Source organism: Coregonus clupeaformis, unplaced genomic scaffold (assembly GCF_020615455.1).
Source record: "Coregonus clupeaformis isolate EN_2021a unplaced genomic scaffold, ASM2061545v1 scaf0483, whole genome shotgun sequence".
Taxonomy (NCBI): Eukaryota; Metazoa; Chordata; class Actinopteri; order Salmoniformes; family Salmonidae; genus Coregonus; species Coregonus clupeaformis.
In genome coordinates, this window is record NW_025533938.1 from 225,339 (window position 1) to 246,139 (window position 20,801).

At 41.6% G+C, this 20,801-nt stretch overlaps 1 long non-coding RNA gene and 1 pseudogene across 1 annotated transcript; both read right to left on the reverse strand.

The window, feature by feature from the left end:
- Positions 1-348: 348 nt before the first annotated feature.
- LOC123484886 lies at positions 349-4,005 on the reverse strand (annotated as a pseudogene).
- Positions 4,006-6,339: 2,334 nt separating this feature from the next.
- LOC123484890 lies at positions 6,340-7,951 on the reverse strand. The gene is made up of 6 exons (XR_006658767.1): positions 7,841-7,951; positions 7,518-7,613; positions 7,306-7,379; positions 6,931-7,056; positions 6,561-6,695; positions 6,340-6,425 (listed from the first exon to the last, which is right to left on the reverse strand). It is a non-coding gene; the product is annotated as an uncharacterized LOC123484890 (long non-coding RNA).
- Positions 7,952-20,801: the final 12,850 nt, after the last annotated feature.

A 20,801-nucleotide genomic window follows, 5' to 3' on the forward strand; every position in this document is an offset into this window, starting at 1 on the left:
TTTCCTCCTCATGGCAGAGACAACCAGGTTCTTGGCTAAAATGTCCTGGTACTGGGTCAAGTTCATGATGCCTCGTTGACCTTAGTCAACCCCCAGTCTCCGGATTGGAAACCCATTCAAAACCTGTGGTTTGAATTGAAAAGGGCAGTTCATAAGCGCAGACAAAGGATATCAATGTTCTCCAATCTCATAAAACATTTTAGAAAAAGGCTCAGTGCAGTTATCCTCGCAAGGTATTGAAAACAGGGATGTCAATAATTTTACCCCTACCTTTCTTAGAAGAAAAATATTACTTGTTAGACAAATTCTTTCTCTGAGCAAATGTATTAGTATAAAATAATATTTGCCCTTTTTTTTTTTGCATACAATATAGCTCAGTATTTAAATGTATTTTATACAGTCATTTTTATCAAGGGTGTCAATATTTCCAGACCCTTCGCCCACTGTATGTTATATTAAGGCAGTCAAATAAAGTATATAAATTAGTCTTACATAGTTATCAAATAGGGAATATTTAACTATACACTATTAGTTTAAGCTCACGTCAAATGCAATTTCCTCAACTGCTGCAATCATGAGACACATTCTACCACATGATTTAACAGATAAACACTAAAAGCAACAGGTCTTTCTCTTAACTCTAGACAAGTTTTTCTCCTGAATAAAAATATCATAGCCACAACCTTCATAGAAGGTAAAACCTTGGTAAAAACATACAGAATCATGGTGGATACTGCTTTGTTTAGCCACCCTACTGTTAATAGTACTCTGTCTCTCAAGGCATGCATTGGAAATTGGCAGTTTGAGTAAAGAATGATCTGTAAGTAACCCAATTCTTACTAGACACATAGCATGTGCCACAAAACAGTCATACAGAATAAACTTGACATTTAAGAGTACACTGAACTGTAAAATGGTCCATAGCCATTTTCCAAAGTGGGGCACTTTCCAGAGGTCATTGGAATACCTCTCCAAAGCCCCTTGTCTTAAACACTCAAATGGTGTTCACCCGTTTGGTCAAGTGACACTATCATTATCACCAACCTCACACACTTCCTCCTCACACCCACCTTGGCTGACCCCCAGACCAAACACAGAACCTTGACCCTGCAACATGCTCTGAGAGGTTACCCCACCGTCGCTCCTGCCAGCGGCCCCGCTACGTCTCTCGCAGTGGGCGCGGTGCCGCATGAAGCTGTCACGCCACATGAACTTCTTGCCGCAGCAGTCATAGGGCTTGTGCCCCGTGTGGGTCTTCATGTGCTCTGTCAGTTGGTGCTTCATCTTGAACTTCTTGGCGCAGACCGGGCAGTTGAAGGGCCGCAGGTCCAGGTGCATGTTGATGTGGCGGTCGCGCATGCTCTTGTGGGTGAAGGTCTTTCCACAGTGGCACATGAACACCTTCCCTGAACTCCCGCCACCACCCCCGTCCAGTCCATCTATGCCACCGCCCAAACCCCCCTGTGCTGACAAATGGACCGCTCCATGCTCCAGGTTTGTCCCTTTAAATGGTGCCCCAGCCATACCACCTCCTATTCCTATGGGTTGAGAGGAGTCTAAAGAGGATTGGCTGTACATGAGGATCTGGTTGCCTTGCATGCCTATGGGAAAAGAGCTGAGCTCTAGCAGCAGACTGGACATGGCCTAGTAGGGCAGAGATGGCTCTGCCACCACTCTGACCAGCGCTGTCATGAAGGTGCTGTGGGGGAGTCTGGTCCATCAAACCACTGTCAAACTTGAGGTAGTCTTCAGAAGACTGGCAGTAATCCATCTATGAGAGAAAGTGATTCAGTTAGGTAACAATAAAAAAAAAATACAGAAACTGACAGTTGTTGTCCTGATAAGTTAGAATGGTAAGTAGCCACATACATTCTTTTACATTTTACATTTTAGTCGTTTAGCAGACGCTCTTATCCAGAGCGACTTACACTTAGTGAGTGCATACATTTTCATACTGGCCCCCCCCGTGGGAAACGAACCCACAACCCTGGCGTTGCAAGCGCCATGCTCTACCAACTGAGCTACACAGAGACACAGACGAACATTTCGCATCAAGGGTTTGACTAACCTGTGTCTCCATCTCATGGTCCGCTCTGCTACTCAGCTCTCCAGACAGAGTCCTGATGTTAGATATGTTGAATGTCCTCTCCCTCTCCAACTCCAAATATCTCTCCTCTTCCTCATCTGGCCCTTCCTCCCCTGACACCACGATCAGGTCATCGTCCTGGGGTCTCTGTCTTCACCACCACCAATTGCTTCCGGGGCATGATGCTGGGCTGGCTGTAGGTGGGTCGCTTCTGGAGAGGGGAGGCGTCCCCGACTTGGTAGGACGACACCCCGAAGCTGTCGCTGACGCCAACCTCTTGGTCCGAGACAGAGGTTGTCAGTTTCCTCCTGCTGCTCCCTCGCTTCCTATGGTACAGGAGGGTTAGGGTTAGGGTTTAGGGTTGGGGTTGGGTTAGGGTTAGGGTTAGGGTTAGGGGTTAGGGGTTAGGGTTAGGTTTAAGAGAAAATTGCCCTTCAAGAGGACCAAATACACGGGCACATGTTCTCTAATTCTATTTCTCCTATTGATACATCATAGTCCTACAGGAAATTGGGAGATATACCCCAAAGAAAGATGTTATGGTTTATCCCTGAAAAAGAACAGATAAGAGTAACCTTTTCCTCCAAGAGGATAAACACCCAGACACTACCCAAACAATACATACCCTCTAATTCCCAGGCTCCTCAGAATACATCTTTATGAAGCCAGGGTTATAATTTAAAGTACCGATTTAAGATTGTCAGTGTCAAGGTTAAAATTAGGCTCTCATACTTTTGTTTCAGACCTGTGGAATTCCTGATATCCACTTTTTAAGTCCCAAGGGGTTAGGGTTAAGGTTAGATTTGAGGCTTAAGTTCAAATTAAGGTTGGTATCGGGGTCAGGTTCAGGGATTGAGGTGGGGTTAAGATTAGGATTGTGATTGGGGTTAGGATTAGAACTGAGGTTATTATCCGGGTTGAGATTAGGTTTAGGATTAGGGTTAAGGTTAAAGCTAGGTTGGGATTGCTCCAGTTTCAGGTAAGGTTAAGGTTAGGGTTCGAGCAAGGATTAGAGTTACAATCAAGGTTAGGGCTATAGTTAGGGTAAACCAAGAGGTTGGACTTAGGGTTCAAGTTAAGTTTGAAGCTTGCGTTAGGGTTAAGGTTATGATCAAAGTTAAGGTTAGGATTAGGGTTAGGGTTAAGGTTAGAGTTAGGGTTGAAATTGCTCCAGTTAAAGGTGAGGTTAAGGTCAGGGTTGGGTTGGGTTTAGAATTAAGGATACAATCAAGGTTAGGGTTATAGTTAGGGTAAACCAAAGGATTAGGCTTGTGGTTAAGTTTGAGACTGGGGTTAGGGTTATGATCAGAGTTAAGGTTAGGTTTAGGATTGGGTTTAAAGTTAGAGCTAGAATTGAAATTGCTCCGGTTAAGGTTAGGATTAAGGTTATAATCAAGGTTAAGGTTAAGTTTTGGATTAGGGTTGGGGTTATAGTTAAAGTAAACTGGGGTTGGGATGGTTCAGGTTAGTGTTCAGGTCAGAGTTAGAAAAGTTTAGGTCTCTAATACTTTTCATTAAGGCCTTTAGGATTACAAGTACCCAATTTTTTTATCCAACACCGCTCCTGGATCTGTCTGTGTTTTAGCGACCACCCCTGGTTAGATTCCAACCCTGCTATTCTTAACTGAGCTACTGGATGAGATCTAAAGTGGATGTATAGTGTGCTTTTAACCGACTCCTTACTTATATGATAGAGATGTTGTTTGAGTCTGGCTTCCAAGGAGTTCCTAGTTTCTCCAATATACAGTTTTCCACATTGTAGACATTCAATTCCATATACAATGTTGGTGGTCTTCAATTGAAATACCTCCCATACTGGAGCCCCTAGACCCGACCATTTATTCTGAATGTATTTAACTTGTCTAAAATGTGATCCACTCCGCCCGGCTTCTCCCTGAAACCAGAGTGTACCAGCACATCTTTCAAATTTTTATTTCGCCGATATGCTGATATTACTCTGAACTGTTGGAGAATCTCCACCTCCTCCCTCGTCTGCTCAAATGATCCTTCACTATGGAGTTAAACCTCATAGAAGACTGTGAATATGTGGTGACAAATGGAATAATGCATCCATCATTACTAGTCCTCCCACATATAGGTTCCGTTACAGACATATTGTTCACCTCTGCTCTTATAGTGCGGAGGAAACGTTTTGAGTATCCTCTGGGTCTGAGAGCCTTAAAAAGAATTCCTATAGCCTCCTTGACATGTTTTTCCTGTGTACAAATCCTATTAAATCTAATAAGCTGCGACTTTATCAACCCCCTGTAGGTGTGTTTTGGATGAAAACTGGATTTATGTAAGAGGGAATGGGTGTCCGTAGGTTTAAAATAAACCTTTGTTGCTAATCGCTTCAGGTTATCATTCCCCTCTACAAAAAATACCTCGGTGTCCAAAAATTCTATTCGTTCCGGCTGAACATTGTGTTTAATCGTAATTGACGGATGATGTGTATTCAGAATCTTCACAAATTCCATAAAATCTGAAAGTGAATGTGTCCATAACCCAAATATATCATCTAGATACCGTAAATACAAAATTGGAAGCTTTATACATTTGGGGAAGGCTGATTGTTCCCATTCTGCCATATAAATATTGGCATAGGACGGGGCAAACTTCTTCCCCATAGCTGTACCATGGATTTGAAGAAACCAATTAGAATTAAATTCAAAGTCATTTCTTGTTAAACTGAGTTCCAATAGTTGTAGTAAAGCCCCATCTGGTCTATCTAGGTCTGGATATTTATGGAAGATGTTTTTGATCGCTCTAAGACCCAACTTGGTGTCAATGTTGGTATACAATGAGTCAATATCAATTGAAAAAAACACCGTTTCTTGAGGCACACTAATTTCTTTCAATTTTGTCACAAATTCATACGTGTCTTTAATGAAGCTTTGATGTTTCCGTGACAGAGGATTTATAAAATAATCTAAATACTCTGCTATTCTATACGATTCCGAGCCACAGTCCGATACAATCGGCCTACCACATGGAACCTCAGAAGGAATGGTCCAAGTCTCAGGAGGTTTGTGGATTTTAGGCAACAAATAAAATTGTCTGGGACGTGGGGTATCTGGTCCAAATAGGTAAAACATTTGTTTGTCTGTAATGTAATTATTCTCATAAAGTTCTCCTAAAATCTGCCTAATTTGTCTCTGGGTCTCCTGCTGCAATGAATGAGTCAGTGGTCTATAATGTTTAGAATTACTCAATTGCCTTTTTCGCCTCGATCAGATACTGTGTTTTATCCAAAATAACAATCTTTGATCCTTTATCCGCTGGTTTTATAACTATGTTGGAATTCTTACTTAAGGATTTTAAGGATTTACGTTCTTGTTTTGTAAGATTATCTTTCCCTGCCATATAAAACCTAAATGTACTAAAAGAGGTAGAGTCTCTTTGAATTAAAGTCTGCATCGTATTGGACACTCCCTCTAACTTAGGCTCCCAATGTGATGGACCAATAAATGGTATTCTTTGGTTATCAGTATTATAATTAAAATGATCAAGTAATTTTAATTTTCTATGATAGGTATGCAGATCCCTCCTGAGCTCCATGCGATCTATCTTAGTGGGTGTCGGGATAAACATAAGACCCTTCTCCAGAAGTTGCTGTTCTGCCGCTGTAAGTCTAAAAGTAGTCGATAAGTTAAGTACATTAGAGTGCTGGGGAGTAATACCAATACACTCTTCCCCTCTTAATAGTTTAACTGGTCTAGCCAGTAATTTAAAATGTTTACAGCTGTATCTGGTCTCCAATGTATTGGGTCGTCCTGCACTGTGTGAAATCTAAGTTTATTCAGATCCAATAGTTCCCTACAATTCTTCTGAATATACTTGTTCAATTGATTCAGTACCTCCTGCTTTTCCCATGGAAGCTCATCTGAAAAATGTATGATAGGAACATAAACCTGTGCATGAGGAAAAACTTCACCTGCTTTATTCAGTAGCTGTTGCAACTGCTTGACTGCAGTGGTATACTGCTGGTTCAAGCCGTTAACAAGACCCACTGATAGAACAACCTTCTGTGTGTTTTGCTGTTTCTCCAACTTGCCTATCACTCCTGCAATATGTCTGAAGGTTGCTCCCGGAAAACTATCTATCTGTGTATTAGTGTCAGTGAAACTAGAAATGCGCGCAAGGTTGGAATCCCCAATAAAGACCACGGGCTTTTTAATCTCAATACTCCAATCATTTATTTTCCTTTCAGTTCTAGAATGACATGTGGGATAAAAGAGTTTCTCCTTTTTTATAGGTTCCAGTATTGGTTCTGTCCCAGGGCCCGTGTCTTTTCCATTTGCCATTGCTACCTTACCCTGATGGTCCTCTTGCTGTGAACCTGTCGTAGAATTGGATAAAACCATGTCATCCATCAAAACAGCCACATTGTTCAATGGTAGTTTTTGACCATTGCCGTTATTCACCGTAATCTCCAACGCCTCTACTGTTAAAAGTAAATTCGAGGGCTCTCTACCTGGAAGGGTCAAGGCTGGGACTTTAGGCTCGGCCAAATTGTTTCTTGGTCGCTGAGTTTGGGGATTCGGTATCCCCGTGCTCTTCCTGGTTATTGGGGTAAGTCTGAAGCTAGTCCCGCCACTCTTTGCAGGACCTAATTCCCGAGGGGTGAGACAGGACAAGAGGGGAGATAGTTGGTTAGTAGGTGAGCTCGTCGAAGGAACCACTCTACAAAGGGAAGTAGACCCAACATGAACTTCTACCTGCACCTCCCTTCTCTGCATACCCCCAGCAAGCCCTGTGGTATTGCTGTTGATAGTCTGACTATGGTTTATCGATTTATCTACAGGATTACTGAAGGCCTGTTTATTAACCATATTGTCCCTTACCGAAGTATCACTCTGGCCCCCTGGGATATTCCTGCATATTCCAAAGTCCCTGTGGGCCTGGGCTCCCATTGAGACCCTACCAGTTGGTGACTTGCTGGTCACCGCAGCCGCATAACTGGAATGGGCCTGATGAGAAGTTATCAGTTTAGTAGAGGCCGGCGGGTCAATTGGTTTTTGCAACATGTTTTTTAAGGTACTTACTGACGAAGATGTAAATTTGTGTTTATATCTTGCCTTTGCCCACATCACCGCTTTATCTAGAGCTTCTTGATTATAAGTTGAGCTATTCTGAATGCATAAGGCAATTACCCCATCATAATGCTCCCTCAGAATATCCATATTATTCTCCATCCACCTACTGGTATTAAGTTTTACCTTTGCCAGGGTCTGTTGGTTAGGCGAGGAGGGTTTAATAAAGGCCGCCAATTTGTTCACCTGTCTTACCATCCCTGCTGGAAAAGAATGATTAACTGCAGAATGATCTAATATTTCTGAGTGATGAATTGCTTGTAGAGCCTTGAAATATCCCTTTGTGCAAGTTATATCCTGCAAAGAAGAAACATTCCTAATCTCTCCAGTAGACTCACCCTCATCATTTAAACTAACTAGAGCCTGGAAACGGTTATGTAGTGGCACTGCCATGGTAAAGGTTCAAAACCAGGAACCCTTGCTGGAAATCCCAACTGAAAGAAGGGATCATATAAAGGTTAAAATCCCCCCCACAATATATAATTGGAACCAATCAACCCCAAAAAAATTATATATATACACACATACAAAAGACAAAAAGAAAAAAATATATACACCAAAGACAAAAAGAAAAAATTAGAAAGAATTAGCCCTATTTTAGATAAAAAACTCAAATGAAACAAAACCCAATATAAAGAAAGGATAAGAGGTCAGCACTCACAACTCATTTACTCCAACAACAAATAATTGTCCGTTGCCAACTGGTGGTTACCCCAGATCCGTAGGAAATTACCACTTTAGGTTAGGTGTCACTCCATAAAAACACACAAAGGTGAGAAAAAAAAACCCCACTCAGGTGGGAGAAAAACACTCCATTCAAAAGTGATCACTCCTTTATGGTTCAATTCTGATAGTGGTTCCACTTCAAGTCACTCCAAATGTTCAAATCTTCATGTGTACACACAGTGATTTTGGGAGTACTCACCAACCCAGAGAAATGGATATCTCACACGGAAAAGAGCTCTTCCATACCATCCCCACCAAGTCTCCAAAGGTCCATGTGCTTATCTTTGTTTGTAGGAAAAATGGTGTCCTTTTAGAATAGTGAGATACAGTAATCCTCTTCTGATTCACATTATCAAAACCTTTTTTGTTTCAAGGTAAAAAGATAAAAGGAGTATTGTTTAAAATTAGGAAGAAAAAGTTCCTGACGTTTCGCACAATTCGTGCTTCTTCAGAGGAAAATAGACAGAAAATGAGAAGAGGCCAGCCCATATAGTATGAGAACGGGTGAGGGGAGGGGCTAAGCTACTAAGCCTGACCTTCCATTGGTGGACTATTATGTCCATCCTATATCCTCCAACACACCAGGGGCCTGTTGCACAAAACTAGGATAAGGGATTAAGCCAGGATATCTTGGTGATCCTGGCTCAATTGATCCGTAATCCGGTTGCACTAAAGATGGATAGGGGGCAGGAGGATATGTTATGGTATAAATTACCATGGAGATTTATTCTGTGGAGCTAGCCTGCTCCAGACCAGGCTAAATTCCAGGATCTATTTAATCTCATCCCTAATGTCAGTCAGCAGTCACCACAAATGGAAACCAATAGTTATTTCACTGCTCACTATACATTGTTATCACATATAACTAGACCCACTGTCATTATTTAAACGTTTGTGATCATTAATTTCAATGATTTTGGATAAAAAATGATTTTTAGATGATGTTGCTATCATTAGATAATTTACAGTTTCCCATAGACTATAAGGCTATATATAAAATGATAGAATATTAGGGCCACAGAGGGGAAAAAACACAAGTCATAATATTGTAACCAGTTGTTTTAAAGGAGGACAGTTGTTAAAATGACAGATGTGGGGCATTTCGTGAAATTGTACTTCAGTATGGTTTCATAAACAAAGACATGCTGATGTGCCAGAATATTAAGTATCACATTGTCATAAGTATCAAAACTGTAAAAACAATATGTAGCTTTTCTGCAGAAAGAACCAGCCTCATAAATTTATGACTTTATCCTTTTTTCTTCAGTGTGGCCCTAGTACTCTGTCATATAAACAAATAACATTCCATATGAATATAAAAACACAATGTGTAACATTATGTTCCTTTTATTGAATAAGGACAAAACAAAGCAGGTAAACCATCAGCTCCTTTCGAAACTGAAGTCACAGTGACTCTACAAGATGGAAAGCACAGAATCCAAGCATATTATACAAAATGATACATACACATTCAAAGGTCTGTATATAACACACCCTGCATGTCTGCACACTAAAATAAATGCAGGACAAATCCATACACATCAACTGAACAGACAAATGAATGGATGCAGTAGCCTCCCTGCAGCCTTGTATTACACACAGTATACCGCACAAACATCATAAGAGGCCAAATTCGTAAAAAACGAACCCCAAAAAAACCCAAATTCCTCTGCCACCGCAGGACATATTTAACCAAAATTGAAAGCACACATACTAACTAAAATAATTCAACACATATTGGTCCCTCAGCAGCCGACCACTGTCGTCATCAGGGAAGATTGCCGGATTGTCCCAGTCCATGGCTGGTGGCACTCTGGGGGCCCTCTCCTTCCTCAGGCAGGCCACATTGTGGAGGACAGCACAAGCCACAGTAATATCACATGCCCTAACAGGGCTGACCCTTAATTTGTGAAGGCAGTGAAAGCGTGCCTTCAGGAGGCCAAAGGTCATTTCAACTCTGGCCCTGGTCCTGGCATGGGCATGGTTGTAGGCCTGCTGTGCTTCCTGGGGGTCTGTGAAAGGTGTCAGGAGAAAAGGCTGGCAGCCATACCCCCTGTCTCCCAGCAACACACCAGAGAATTCACCTGTCAACACAAAAATCTCATCATTACTACCTCATAAACACAGTGATATTCTTGACACAGCCATGATGGTTATAAATAGGGGTTGTGTGGCTTACCTTGTGATAGGCACTGATAGATTTCAGAGGCCCGAAAGATTCTGGAGTCATGGACTGAGCCAGGCCATTTTGCCACAACATTGCTGATCACACAGTCAGCATTGCAGACCATCTGAAATCATAAGATGAGGAATATTACACCAATCAATGCACATCACTGGCAATGCAGAGTGTTCGCAATGGACAATATCAAAAAGTTATGTTCACCTGAACATTAATGCTGTGAAAGGATTTCCTATTCACAAAGTCGGCCTCATGGGCACCTGAGGGGGCTTTTATCCTTATGCGTGTGCAGTCCACTGCACCAATGACATTGGGGAAACCTGTCACACAAAGTAATGAGTATCCTACTATGTGTTAACAGTTGTCCTGTAATTTGTAGATCCTCTTACCTGCAATCCTATAGAACTCCTCTTTGATGTCACAGAGTCTTCTGTGGCCAGGGAAGGAGATGAAGACATCTGCTAATGCTTTGATAGCCAGACACACACTCCTTATTGTGCGGCAAATTGTGGCCTTGTTCAGCTGTTCTGCATCCCCCACTGAGTACAGGAAGGCTCCACTAGCAAAAAAGCGCAAGGCCACACAAACCATTTGCTCCACACTCAGTGCATGGCTCCGTGCAGTGCGGTGCTTAATCCTGGGACCCAGTAGTCTGCATAGATACCTGATGCCATCTGCAGAAAACCTGTATCTTTCAATAGATGGTCATCAGGGAAGGCCAGTGGGTCCAACCGGTCCCTGAAGACCCTTTCTCGCCTGAAGGCTCTCCTCAGCACAAGTGCTTCTTCATCCACCACATCTCGCACGAATGGGCATGCCATTGTCAGAGCAGAAAGGAACACACAATTTTGGGCCTTCATATAGGCTAGTGGCCACACCTGGTGCTGGGGGGTGGGCAAAAGAGGGCGATGCCTTATAACGATGACTTGGTTGTACTGATTGCTGGGAAAATAAAAAAACCTTAGAAAGATGCCACCGTCCTGTGTGCTCACAATAAGAGCTCATATGTCATGGCTCACTTGACTTTACGAGAATATACCTAATTTTTATTTTGAGCTGTGTCATCTTCTTGGAGCTGGGGGAGGAAAGAAAAATAATGATTAATACATTTGTGTTACAGTTAGCATACAGTGTACATTGAAGGCATATCTCACCTCCCTCTCAAGTTTTTTTTATTTCAAGGTCCAGTTTCCTAATTGTCCTCTTTTTTATTTCGGACTCCAGTGCAAGATTTTCCATCTTTTTCTTCTTGTACTGAATGTCTATGTCTGCCAGTTCTATTTGGCGCCGGAGGTGGTTGCCATACAACTTTCTGATAGCTTGTGAGCTCTGTGAACACAATACAATTAGCGCAGCTGGAATTTGGCAGGATGTGGTGTCCCTTTTATTAATACGCACTATGTTGCCAGGCTGGTTTTCCCACTGTATAGCATCTGGGTCCTGTAAAAGAAATTAGATTTTTTGATTTTGATGAGGACTCCTCACCATTGTAGAGTAAATAGTACTTTCACAGTCTTAACATGATACCTCATGCCTTCTGGAATCCAGAGAGATGGTCTCCTCCTCATCATCGTCTCCATCATGTGCTGTTGCTGCTGCACTGGGGCCTTCACCCTATCACATTTAATCGGATTCATATTGAAGCTAGTAGACAAGACATGCCAGGCCTACAGTATGCCTTTGATGGAGTACTCACTGGATCAGCATCGTCTGGTGCTTGTGCTGGTGGCTCTAACAGGAACACAGTGCTGCCAGACACTGCAAGGCAATAGGTAAACCAAAGTCAGACAGTCCAAATTGATTCAATATGAATGTGGTTGTATCCCATGTAGAGATGGAAGGACATACCTTGAATGAAGCGGGTGGCATCTTGGGAGGAACCTATGCTCGTCTCTTTTCCCCCCAGGGATCCCCTCTAAGACGGGCCTGCCTTTATTTAGCTCCAAGGCCATGTCCTCTGCTGGGGTAAGGTCAGCCTTTGGTGACCCACCACCCGTGCCTTGTCTGTGGGTATTCTTTTCACTGCTAAAACAGTACAGACAATGTGTGAGCAGGCACCTTCTGGGTACAATATATGCTTGTGCTTTGTTAAATATTAGTCAGGGACCATACCATTCTGCAGAATGTTCTTGTATTTGATTTTGACCTGCTGCCATGTCCGTTTTGGCCCGTTCATGTTTAATCTACACACACACACACACACACACACATTTAATGGAGTCACACTGCAAAAAATTACTTGGTATTTTTGTCTTGTTTTCAGTAAAAATATCAAAAAATTTATCATAGCTTTATACAGTGTGATGGAGTTACTTTACATAATTTCACTCATATCTGCAGTGCATTTCAATTAAAAATTTAACCGTTTCATAATTACAGTACAACTGCATTTTTGGAGATGTGAATTAAATATTTGAATTGTAATTGTGATGTTTCAGCGGAGCGGTGAGTGTGTAATTGTGCACTACTTACGCATTCAGGCGGTCTGCAATACTTTGCCACGCTTTTTCTCTTGCTTTATCACTGTGGCGGTGTTGCCTTTCTTCTTAATTATATCTTTTACCTCCTCGTATGCCTCCATGAGGATTTGTGCTTCCGACGGGGAAAAGTACGCGGCTCCAGTTGCCATGGTAAATCAGTTAATCTGTGATCTGTGGCGGGGTCTATTTGAGTGAGCCGTGAGCGCGCACCTATCCAGGATTGGTTTCACCTGGCTTAATGAATCCGTGTCTGCTCATCCTGGCTTGGTCTTTGTGCAACCAATTAAGCCTGGACGCACATGTTTTGGCTTCATTGAGCTCAGCTGAGTCATTTATCCCGGATGTCTTAATTCTACTTTTGTGCAACAGGCCCCTGTCCTTAATTCTACAAATTTCCCATTGTTTTTTCACCTTCCTTGTATAAACCAATCTACATGAAGGGAAAATGTGGTTTTGTTATGACATCGTTCCCCACTACAAGAAGACCTCTAAAGAAATTCCAAATAAATGAATCAAAAGAAAACAGGGCCAAAACACACAAGACAAAAAAAGAAAAAAAGAAAAATATAAAGAGACAACTTTAATAAAACAAAAATAATTTACATATTAACAAGGTTCCAATTATAATATAAAAGTGCTCCTGATATATGAGATTCAAGTTTCTCTGGGTAAAAGTATCTAATTAGGAGGAGGAGAACAGGGCTCTGGCGGGTTAGGTTTAAGAGAAAATTGCCCCTTCAAGAGGACCAAATACACGGGCACATGTTCTCTAATTCTATTTCTCCTATTGATACATCATAGTCCTACAGGAAATTGGGAGATATACCCCAAAGAAAGATGTTATGGTTTATCCCTGAAAAAGAACAGATAAGAGTAACCTTTTCCTCCAAGAGGATAAACACCCAGACACTACCCAAACAATACATACCCTCTAATTCCCAGGCTCCTCAGAATACATCTTTATGAAGCCAGGTTATAATTTAAAGTACCGATTAAGATTGTCAGTGTCAAGGTTAAAATTAGGCTCTCATACTTTTGTTTCAGACCTGTGGAATTCCTGATATCCACTTTTAAGTCCCAAGGGGTTAGGGGTTAAGGTTAGATTTGAGGCTTAAGTTCAAATTAAGGTTGGTATCGGGGGTCAGGTTCAGGGATTGAGGTGGGGGTTAAGATTAGGATTGTGATTGGGGTTAGGATTAGAACTGAGGTTATTATCCGGGTTGAGATTAGGTTTAGGATTAGGGTTAAGGTTAAAGCTAGGGTTGGGATTGCTCCAGTTTCAGGTAAGGTTAAGGTTAGGGTTCGAGCAAGGATTAGAGTTACAATCAAGGTTAGGGCTATAGTTAGGGTAAACCAAGAGGTTGGACTTAGGGTTCAAGTTAAGTTTGAAGCTTGCGTTAGGGTTAAGGTTATGATCAAGGTTAAGGTTAGGTTTAGGATGGGGGTTAAGGTTAGAGCTAGGGTTGGGATTGCTCCAGTAAAAGGTGAGGTTAAGGTTAGGGTTCAGGTTAAGATCAGAGTTCGGGTTAGGATTGCTCCAATTAAAAGTGAGGTTAAGGTTAGGATTCAGGTTAGGATTAAGATTACAATCCAGGTTAAGGTTAGGTTTAAGATTAGGATTATAGTTAGGGTAAACCAAGGGGTTAGGTTTGGGGTTAGGTTTGAGGCTGGAGTTAGGGTTAAAGTTATGATCAAAGTTAAGGTTAGGATTAGGGTTAGGGTTAAGGTTAGAGTTAGGTTGAAATTGCTCCAGTTAAAGGTGAGGTTAAGGTCAGGGTTGGGTTGGGTTTAGAATTAAGGATACAATCAAGGTTAGGGTTATAGTTAGGGTAAACCAAAGGATTAGGCTTGTGGTTAAGTTTGAGACTGGGGTTAGGGTTATGATCAGAGTTAAGGTTAGGTTTAGGATTGGGTTTAAAGTTAGAGCTAGAATTGAAATTGCTCCGGTTAAGGTTAGGATTAAGGTTATAATCAAGGTTAAGGTTAAGTTTTGGATTAGGGTTGGGGTTATAGTTAAAGTAAACTGGGGTTGGGATGGTTCAGGTTAGTGTTCAGGTCAGAGTTAGAAAAGTTTAGGTCTCTAATACTTTTCATTAAGGCCTTTAGGATTACAAGTACCCAATTTTTTATCCAACACCGCTCCTTGATCTGTCTGTGTTTTAGCGACCACCCCTGGTTAGATTCCAACCCTGCTATTCTTAACTGAGCTACTGGATGGGATCTAAAGTGGATGTATAGTGTGCTTTTAACCGACTCTTACTTATATGATAGAGATGTTGTTTGAGTCTGGCTTCCAAGGAGTTCCTAGTTTCTCCAATATACAGTTTTCCACATTGTAGACATTCAATTCCATATACAATGTTGGTGGTCTTCAATTGAAATACCTCCCATACTGGAGCCCCCTAGACCCGACCATTTATTCTGAATGTATTTAACTTGTCTAAAATGTGATCCACTCCCCCCGGCTTCTCCCTGAAACCAGAGTGTACCAGCACATCTTTCAAATTTTTATTTCGCCGATATGCTGATATTACTCTGAACTGTTGGAGAATCTCCACCTCCTCCCTCGTCTGCTCAAAATGATCCTTCACTATGGAGTTAAACCTCATAGAAGACTGTGAATATGTGGTGACAAATGGAATAATGCATCCATCATTACTAGTCCTCCCACATATAGGTTCCGTTACAGACATATTGTTCACCTCTGCTCTTATAGTGCGGAGGAAACGTTTTGAGTATCCTCTGGGTCTGAGAGCCTTAAAAAGAATTCCTATAGCCTCCTTGACATGTTTTTCCTGTGTACAAATCCTATTAAATCTAATAAGCTGCGACTTTATCAACCCCCTGTAGGTGTGTTTTGGATGAAAACTGGATTTATGTAAGAGGGAATGGGTGTCCGTAGGTTTAAAATAAACCTTTGTTGCTAATCGCTTCAGGTTATCATTCCCCTCTACAAAAAATACCTCGGTGTCCAAAAATTCTATTCGCTCCGGCTGAACATTGTGTTTAATCGTAATTGACGGATGATGTGTATTCAGAATCTTCACAAATTCCATAAAATCTGAAAGTGAATGTGTCCATAACCCAAATATATCATCTAGATACCGTAAATACAAAATTGGAAGCTTTATACATTTGGGGAAGGCTGATTGTTCCCATTCTGCCATATAAATATTGGCATAGGACGGGGCAAACTTCTTCCCATAGCTGTACCATGGATTTGAAGAAACCAATTAGAATTAAATTCAAAGTCATTTCTTGTTAAACTGAGTTCCAATAGTTGTAGTAAAGCCCCATCTGGTCTATCTAGGTCTGGATATTTATGGAAGATGTTTTTGATCGCTCTAAGACCCAACTTGGTGTCAATGTTGGTATACAATGAGTCAATATCAATTGAAAAAAACACAGTTTCTTGAGGCACACTAATTTCTTTCAATTTTGTCACAAATTCATACGTGTCTTTAATGAAACTTTGATGTTTCCGTGACAGAGGATTTATAAAATAATCTAAATACTCTGCTATTCTATACGATTCCGAGCCACAGTCCGATACAATCGGCCTACCACATGGAACCTCAGAAGGAATGGTCCAAGTCTCAGGAGGTTTGTGGATTTTAGGCAACAAATAAAATTGTCTGGGACGTGGGGTATCTGGTCCAAATAGGTAAAACATTTGTTTGTCTGTAATGTAATTATTCTCATAAAGTTCTCCTAAAATCTGCCTAATTTGTCTCTGGGTCTCCTGCTGCAATAAATGAGTCAGTGGTCTATAATGTTTAGAATTACTCAATTGCCTTTTCGCCTCGATCAGATACTGTGTTTTATCCAAAATAACAATCTTTGATCCTTTATCCGCTGGTTTTATAACTATGTTGGAATTCTTACTTAAGGATTTTAAGGATTTACGTTCTTGTTTTGTAAGATTATCTTTCCCTGCCATATAAAACCTAAATGTACTAAAAGAGGTAGAGTCTCTTTGAATTAAAGTCTGCATCGTATTGGACACTCCCTCTAACTTAGGCTCCCAATGTGATGGACCAATAAATGGTATTCTTTGGTTATCAGTATTATAATTAAAATGATCAAGTAATTTTAATTTTCTATGATAGGTATGCAGATCCCTCCTGAGCTCCATGCGATCTATCTTAGTGGGTGTCGGGATAAACATAAGACCCTTCTCCAGAAGTTGCTGTTCTGCCGCTGTAAGTCTAAAAGTAGTCGATAAGTTAAGTACATTAGAGTGCTGGGGAGTAATACCAATACACTCTTCCCCTCTTAATAGTTTAACTGGTCTAGCCAGTGATTAAAAATGTTTACAGCTGTATCTGGTCTCCAATGTATTGGGTCGTCCTGCACTGTGTGAAATCTAAGTTTATTCAGATCCAATAGTTCCCTACAATTCTTTCTGAATATACTTGTTCAATTGATTCAGTACCTCCTGCTTTTCCCATGGAAGCTCATCTGAAAAAATGTATGATAGGAACATAAACCTGTGCATGAGGAAAAACTTCACCTGCTTTATTCAGTAGCTGTTGCAACTGCTTGACTGCAGTGGTATACTGCTGGTTCAAGCCGTTAACAAGACCCACTGATAGAACAACCTTCTGTGTGTTTTGCTGTTTCTCCAACTTGCCTATCACTCCTGCAATATGTCTGAAGGTTGCTCCCGGAAAACTATCTATCTGTGTATTAGTGTCAGTGAAACTAGAAATGCGCGCAAGGTTGGAATCCCCAATAAAGACCACGGGCTTTTTAATCTCAATACTCCAATCATTTATTTTCCTTTCAGTTCTAGAATGACATGTGGGATAAAAGAGTTTCTCCTTTTTTCCAGGTTCCAGTATTGGTTCTGTCCCAGGGCCCGTGTCTTTTCCATTTGCCATTGCTACCTTACCCTGATGGTCCTCTTGCTGTGAACCTGTCTGGAAGGGTTAGGGTTTAGGGTTAGGGTTAGGGTTAGGGTTAGGGTTAGAGTTAGAGTTAGAGTTAGAGTTAGAGTTAGAGTTAGGGTTAGGGTTAGGGTTAGGGGTTAGGTTAGGGTTAGGTTTTGAATTAGGGTAGGGTTAAAAAGAGACTGGTTTGTCTTGTGGTCGGCAGGCCTATTGTTGTGTGCCCTCCAATATAATGCTATAAACCATTCAACTGTTAAAATTATCTAGATTACCCCCTCCAAACTTACCAAAAGTAAGTAGGTTTATTATTTCTAAATGATAGTCTGAGTGGTTATCTAGGACCATGAAGGGACTGAGATATTAAAATATACAAGGGATCAGGGGATAGATGCTTTAATAATACATATACAAACACAATTATATCCACATATATAAGCGCTAGAAGACAAAGTGCTAAGAGATAAAGTGCTAAAATGTCAAAACAAAATCAAATACCTAAAAAAGGAAGGAATAAAACTATTTAAGATAAGCATGCAAATATTAAATATTAGACAAACCCACTTAAACTTTATTTTTGTTTGAATAGTGCATCCTTCTTTCACCTCCTTGAGATCCCTGTAAACAAGTGCTATCCCTTTCGATTGATCCCATCTAACTGGTTAAAAACGCTCATTCAGACCGGTGGGTGTAATTGTTTGAAGATCTCTTATCCACCCACGTTCCACTGCTGCCGCCCACTGGTCCACCCAGAACATGACTGTAGTCGGATATATTGAGGTAAGTGATGGGGTGATCCTGGAAATGAGTGACTAGTTCTGTGTGTAGATGGGCCCGTTTGATGTTGTATAGATGTTGTTTAAGTCTAGTTTCTATTGTATACTGAGTTTCCCCGATGTAGTGTTTTTTGCATAATGTACAGGTAATTATATAAATGACATTTGGAGTGTTGAGTGAGATAGAGTCTAGAACTGGAGTGGAGGTCTTGCTGTGTGGATTTGAAATGAATTTTCTTGGTTTGAAGTGGGCCGTGTGAGGTTTGGGTGGTTGTGGGGGGCTTAGTGCTGTATTTTGCTTTGATTAGGACGTCTTTGAGACTCTTATTCCTTCTGAATGCTGAGATAATTCTATATGGCTGGAAGGGTGTGTATGCCTGTTGAGTAATGAGAAAATTATGTTTGAATGCCTGATGTAGCGGTCTGATCCTATGGGAGAATGTAGTGACTAAGGGGATAAGGATTGTCTGCTGATTGGAAGAGGAATCAGAGGAGGAGAGAAGGTTGTGATTCTGAGAGGGGGGGGTTTTGGTGGGGTTAGGGTTAGGAGTAGGGTTAGGGGTGGGAACAGGATACGAACCCGGGTTAGGGTAAGGGTTAAGGTTAGGGTCAGGGTTAGGAGTAGGGTTGGGGGTAGGGTTAGGGTTAGGAGTAGGGTTAGGGTTAGGGTTAGGAGTAGGGTTGGGGGTAGGGTTAGGGTTAGGAGTAGGGTTGGGGGTAGGGTTAGGAGTTGGAACAGGATACGAACCCGGGTTAGGGTAAGGGTTAAGGTTAGGGTCAGGGGTGGGAGCAGGATACGAACCCAGGTTAGGGTAAGGGTTAAGGTTAGGGTTAGGAGTAGGGTTAGGTGTAGGGTTGGGGGTAGGGTTAGGGTTAGGGTTAGGGTTGGGGTTAGGGTTAGGAGTAGGGTTGGGGGTAGGGTTAGGGTTAGGAGTAGGGTTAGGGTTAGGGTTAGGAGTAGGGTTGGGGGTAGGGTTAGGGTTAGGAGTAGGGTTGGGGGTAGGGTTAGGAGTTGGAACAGGATACGAACCCGGGTTAGGGTAAGGGTTAAGGTTAGGGTCAGTGGCGGGAGCAGGATACGAACCCAGGTTAGGGTAAGGGTTAAGGTTAGGGTTAGGGTTAGGAGTAGGGTTAGGGTTAGGGTTAGGGTTGGGGTTAGGGTAAGGAGTTGGAACAGGATACGAACCCAGGTTAGGGTAAGGGTTAAGGTTAGGGTCAGGGGCGGGAGCAGGATATGAACCCGGGTTAGGGTAAGGGTTAAGGTTAGGGTCAGGGTTAAGGTCAGGGGAAGGGGGGGATTTGGAAGTGCCTCCAGAACCTGTGTAATGAAAGTTGTGGTCCGAAAGAGTGATTGACAGACTTGTGTTTTGTGGGTGTGTTAGCTGAATGGGAGAGAGGGCCGCCAAGGTACTGGTTTTTATGGTTCTGAGGTATCGTTTTGAGTAGCCTCTTTGTCTAAGTGCATGAAATAGTGTTTGAATTGCTGTGTCCAGATCCTGTTTACAGGAGGATATCCTATGGAACCGTATAATTTGGGATTTGACGATGCCTTTAAATGTATGTTTGGGATGATAACTCTGTTTATGGAGTAGAGCATGTGTATCTGTTGGTTTGAAATAGACTTTAGTGAGTAATGTTTTTTGGGATTGATTTATCTGATTAAAGAATACTGTGGTATCCAAGAAATGTACTTCACATGGATCTATTGTGTATTTAACCTTAATGGACGGGTGATGACTGTTGAGAATGCTGATGAATTCAGTGAATAGTTGGATGTCATGAGGCCAGGCTCCTATGATGTCGTCTAGAAATCTGTAATAAAAATGTAGGGTTGATGTGGGCACTTGGCCAATGCCTCTCTCTCCCATTCAGCCATGTAGATGTTTGCATATGCAGGGGCAAATTTCTTCCCCATAGCCGTTCCCTCCACCTGCAAGTAGTGCCTATCATTGAATATAAAATCGTTGTGTGTGAGACTAATTTCTAATAATTGTAGTAATTCATTGTCTGGTCTATTCCTATCTGGGTGTGCATGGAGTAGATTTCTAACCGTCTGTATTCCTGTTGCTGTATTTATGTTGGTGTATAAGCTATCAATGTCTATAGTGAATATGTATGTTTGGGAGGGAACAACTATGGGTTTAATCTTCTCAAGGAAGTGGTAAGTGTCTCTGAGGTAGCTGGGGTGTCTAGTGGAGAGAGGGTTGATATGATGGTCAATATATTGAGCTATGTTGTATGATTCACTATTGCAGTCTGATACGATGGGCCTGCCAGGAGGAACTTCATGGGGAATTGTCCAGGTGTCTGGTTCCTTGTGAATTTTACAAAGTAGGTAAAACAGTCTGGGTCGTGGGGTGTCTGGTCCAAATAGAAAGTCTCGTTGTTTCTTATTGATGTACCGTTTATCATAAAGTGTTTGTATGATTCGGCGTAGCTTAGTCTGAGTCTGTGGTTGTAGGCTGTCTTCTATAGGTACATAGTACTTGGTGTTGGATAACTGTCTGTTTGCCTCATATGTGTATTGGTGTTTTTCTAGGATCACTGTTTTTGATCCCTTATCTGCTGG